Here is a 5,850-nt window from a genome sequence, read left to right on the forward strand (position 1 = left end):
GGTTAAAAATACCAGTATAGGTTTTATTTTTTGAAGAATAAAGATCTAAAGGATCAAAACTGTAAAATTTGCATTGTGAAATTATTTTAAATTTGGATTTTTTCAACTAAAGGAATAGGTGTAACGAAATTAATTTCATTATATATTATTGTCCTTCTAGGTTGAAGAATAAGGCAACAAAAAGATAGGAATTTACTATCTGTTGTAGAATTTCTAAGTTAGATTTCAGATGATGTCGGACATTTGTCGGACTTAAAATTTTATGTATAAATATATGCATCTATACTATTCTTTTCCGAGTTGGAATGGTTTAATTGACATTTCTATTTTGCAAGAATTTATTTTGCGTGTGGATATTCCTTACCGTTTTTCCACAAGCTTGGAGAATACAATTCACTATTGAGATAGTTTGAACTGTTAGGCAATAGGAATAGGATGACAATTGTTTATTAAAAATAAACATTTAAAGGTTGAAATTTAGGAAAGGTTATAAGGATACAATTTGCTCATTAAAAATAAGCATTTAAAGGTTGAAATTTGGAACAGGTTATAAGAATAACGTTTGCTTATTAAAAGTAAGCATTTAAAGGTTGAAATAATCATTTAAAGGTTGAAATAAATTTTTTCAAATGATCGAATGGTTCTCAAGACTATTCATACAGGGTCATGCGATGTCTTTGAAATGAACGGATAGAACTGTTAGTTTAAAACCTATTCCGATTAAGCTATATAATTTTACTCAATAGAGAGGATGGGTTGGGTGTTTTCTGGAACAGGGGAAAAACCAAGATACTCAATTATCTTTTTAGGCTGTACAGTGTACACTAAAAAATTTGATTTCTTCATAAATCTATTCCCTTCAAGTACCTGGGAATTTTTTGAATTTTTGCACAGTTAAATTTATCTTGAAAACCTGAATTTTTATCGTAATAGTGTACATGTCCCTTGTCAAACCAGAGATACGAGAATAGAGATTTATTGAAGGCTAGAGATTGCGATATTTTTCCACAACATGATCTATTGTGTACAACTGGAGTAAAATAACATTAAATAGATGTATGTTTTCAGGAATATTAAAGGATCTTAGGATACGAAATACAGAACCATCAAAAATACACTAAATTAATAAATTTTCAGAGTATCTCTTTGAAAATTTTAAAACTCTTCTCCTAAATGGGTATTATATGCAACAAGTGGCCGAAAGATGGTAGTCAAAAACCTTTCATTGAATTCTAGCAGGGACAAATATAGACCTTAGTCTTATGCACAGTCTATTATAGTCTGTTTGTCAAACTTTTCAAGGCAAGTCATTAAAAAAAAAAATATATCCCTAACTGTAAGGGTTCTAGGGAAGTTCTAAAAGATTCAAAAACTCCCTCCCAACCCTCCGAATCGGAAAGGGGTTAAAAGAACAGAATATCAAAAATAAAAGAGGGAATTATGAGAACAAATTACTTACACACTTACTGTCCGAACTTTGAATCTAGGACTGAAGATTATGAAATTCAAACCTCTAGAAAAAAAATCAATTTATTATAAACCCCTAATTGCATGAAATAAAACAAAATAAAGTAAAAGTAAGCATTAATTAATTTATATAAACCTCTTCATCTTCCTTTACATGAAAATATGTAATACGAGAGCTTTATACTGGAAGTTATACAATCAAATTCTTTAAATAATTAATCTTTTATATGGAGGATGAGACTTCAAAGACAGTGATATAAAATACTAGCTGTTAATCTTGTTTCACTCATTTCCAAATCTTTTAGCGTATCATTTAACCGTCTATGTCCGAACTAAATATTTTTCAAAATATTTTTTTAAAATTTTCAATTTTTATTAGAAATGTTCCCTGAGGAACAGAACTATTTTTTTTTTTCATACAATGCATAGGTTTAGAGATAGGGACAGCGGTCGATATCGACCGCTTCGTCAAAACGGGATTTTAAAATGGCCAAAATCGACCGCTCCGGAACAAAGCAAAGTTTGTAATTTTTTCTATTAAAAGTAAATATATCTATAGTTAAACATTGAAAACAGCTTGTTTGTAGTTTAACCCATCCCTTCCCATCCCTACCTTCTTATCCCGCATTATCAATGAAAATATAAAGAACAATGCAGTTTATATTATTCTGATACTTGGGGAAGCCATCTATTTTCCCCTACTGTTATGTCCCCCACATGTGCGAAGCGGTCGATAAAGACCGCTCAAAAAGCTGCCAAAATTATACTAAAACAATAATTTTATCCATTAAAATGTGAATGATATAAAAAGTAATTACTTTTGACGTATTTTTTTAAACAAAAATCACGAAAATGTTAACTTTGTAAAAAAGTGGAGGGGGTCTCACATTTTTGTCGAATTTTTGCGTATCCTCTCAATACTGATCAAGATCTTCACTGAATAAAAACAAAAACAAGCAAAAATATGCTTGAACTTGGTTTCTGGGTTCTCAAGTTACGCAAAACTTAAAAAAAAAATTAATTTGTAAACCGATAAGGGGGTAATGGGTGACTAAAGTGAGCGGTCGATATCGAATGCTTCGTACACAGACGGTAGCACATGAGTCAGGCAACCTTTCAAATTAAACCTTCACATCGTTACATTTTCTGATTTCAAGGTCTTCATAAAAGTATCGTCCTCTGTGGGTATCACTGTATCTAATTTTTTTTTGCATATTTTCACCAGTCTTACCGTTCAAAGCTTGACCATATTCTTAGGCGCGGATAAAGTGGGGGGGGGGGGTTCATGAGGTCGAAGACCCCTTTAGGAAAAAGGGGGTTCAAGAATATCATTACCCCCTCCCCTTCTGGAGACTTTAAAATTTAAGACGGAAAACCAAAAGTGAAAATTTTCGAATTTTTGTTAAAACATCGACAACACATAATCTCTTTTTGTAGAGCTTAAATTGTGTTCAATATACACTATAGGCTTTTAACTTTAAGTCGAGAGAAGACGACATTAAATTAGTTGTATAAGTCCCTTTTTTGAGGCATTTCCGTAGTGAGGCATTTCCATAGCACCGGCATCTACTCAAGCCCCTAAACAGGCAAGTAAATTTGGATTTTGTTCCAGTATAATTTTCTTAATATATTTGCTTGTCAGTTTGGTTTTTATAAATTCCCCATTCCCAGTTTATATTTTCTTATCTTTATACTTCTCTGAGTTTCCGGTCGGAAGTGGATTCTACTTCTACAGGCCATTAAAGCCCTAGCTGCCTTCATGTAGAAATATACAGGGTGTCGCACCAAACACGACGGTAGCAAGACGACTTGAAGATATTTGATCTTTGAAATAATTTACGGCATTTATTTGTAAACCAAATTTTGGAAGTATAGTTCTAGAGTTAATAGTCCCAAAATGCCCCTAGTCTTAGCATTTCCAGAAGGTGGTCTAACTTTTTCTCAATATGACCGCACGTGGATTTAACGGTTCTGTCAATATTCCAGAAAGCTGTGACTTCCGATCACAATTTGACCCATTAAACATAATTGTTTAGCCTTTTTTCTTAAACTGTTTTGTCGGCATAGGCATTTTGAATAAAAAAGTATAGAATAAAAAAATCTGTAAGGTAAAAGATGGCTGACTTATAAACCAAAACAATTGTTTTATTTTAAATAGAAAAAGCCGAATGCTTCTCGAACTCTGGTTAGTCCGGGGTAACCGGACATATGATTGATTTATTTTAGATTTGTGTATGAGTGTTATTTTATTTCTCATATCATTATTTACAAACATCTTGACTGATTTGCTTTTAAAGGAGTTGAGTCATTGACACAAACTCTGATTTTCAGATTCCTATATCTCTGCAACCGAATGTCGTAGACTTTAGATATTTCAAACTATGAATTTTGTTGCATCAAATTATCTTAGTTTGAAATATCAAAAGTCTACAACATCAGGTTCCTTAGATATAGGGATTTGAAAATTTGAGTTTGTGGCAAAGACTTAATTCCTTTGGACTGAGGAAATCTAAACCGAAATCTAAATTGAGTGGATTGACTTTTACAGAGAAAATTTATTTACCAGGCAGAGCTGGGTTCCCAAGCTTTGTTGATTTTTCCCTTGTTGTATATTACTTGATTAAAGTGACCATCAAAGGAAAAACAATTAACAGAGTTTGTTAGGATTATGCTTGGAGTTATTCAGAACTTAATTCTACAAACTTTAAAGGGATTGTATTCTACAAACTTTAAGGGGTTGTATTCTACAAACTTTAAAGGGGTTGTATTCTACAAACTTTAAAGGGGTTGTATTCTACAAACTTTAAAGGGATTGTATTCTACCAATTTTAAAGGGGTTGTATTCTATAAACTTTAAAGGGATTGTATTCTACAAACTTTCAAGGGATTGTAAGCGTATTTTTAAGTGACCCTCTATGCAAAAGATTGCAACATCGATTTACAACGGTAACCTTGAAAGCTTTGGCTGAATTAGCAATGAAGAAACACATTTTGACATATACAGGTCGTCGTTGTATTATCAATACAATGAAGACGACCTTCGAATTTAATTTGTTATTGCTTCCAAACATTCCTGATACTCATATAACATGGAAATAAAGAGAAAATTCTCTTTGATTTTTCGTAAACTTGTAATTTGAAAAAAACTTGTAATCAAGACTTACATAGAAAAATCGTTTTATATTGTATTGATACACGATCATTTTTTATAATTTCAAATAAATAATTTAGTTCATCAAAGGAATTATTGCGCGAGCTAAAATGTGTGGAATAGATAATTTGGCCTGTAGGACTTCATTTAAAAGCCTAAGGACAATAAAATGATTCCATTTAATAAAGCTAAGTTTACTTGTTTTGTCCTTATATTGACGTTGTCCTATGTTTTTTACCAACTTGGTATTTCTTTTTTTCAAGTTTCATGATTAAACTCAGGCTTGGGCGCTTCAAAACCTGTACATGCAGAGGCCTTAAAAAATATCGTTTTCCTTGTTATATTTGGCACTTGTGACGTCGTGCATAATTAGTCCATTTCTCTGTTGCCACCAATTGTACTTGATAATTTCATACAGTACATACTGTAGGCATTCATGCAGTACACTAAAAAAATTTTCTCATACAAATTTAAAATTTTGCTTTACAAAGTGTTGTAAATATTTTATAAATTGACCACCCCCCTACCTTCCCCCAGGTCCCAGAGCTGGAATATAATATTTTGAAGATTTACCCCCAAATATTTGATAAATATGAAATTTAAAATAAGTTTCCAGATTGTTTGAGAGAGGAGTTAACCTTAGTTGAATTGGCTAAATTTACTAAAAAAGAGACTGTTCACTATTTAAAAACACATTTATTACTTCTAATTCTCTAATTTATAATTAAACCTTTACCTATCTTATTGCTCAAAGATAAAAAATAATTTGTTAAACTTTAGATCAGAATTTAATTCAAATTTTATAACATTTTTGAAATATATGAACAATCCCTTTAAAGGGAGTGAACACCTATGCTATGTATTTAAAACACACACAATTCTGTAATTTGTTTTGATTTGAAACAAAACAGAGCTAATATGTCCAATTAACGATGTTTAGGAATTATATTTTAAGTCTTAAAACCTAGATTTTACCCCGGATGTCTGTGTCCTCAGCCAAACTGGCTCATTGACTACTTTTTCACACTAAATCTCTGTTTGTGGCCTACAGTTGAATTTAACAGATTTCAAATATTTTCAAAAGCCTCAAAAGTCTTGAACAAAAAGATCAGATTGCTCAAATTTAGATGAAAAGTTTGTTTAACATAAACTTAAACTTTGTTAGTATCTTAAAAACCTTGCAAAATTATTATTTTTTTAATTATTATAATTAAAAATGGATTCCACTAGAA

The sequence above is a fragment of the Eurytemora carolleeae genome, unplaced genomic scaffold (assembly GCF_000591075.1).
Source record: "Eurytemora carolleeae unplaced genomic scaffold, Eaff_2.0 scaffold405, whole genome shotgun sequence".
NCBI classification, from domain to species: domain Eukaryota; kingdom Metazoa; phylum Arthropoda; class Copepoda; order Calanoida; family Temoridae; genus Eurytemora; species Eurytemora carolleeae.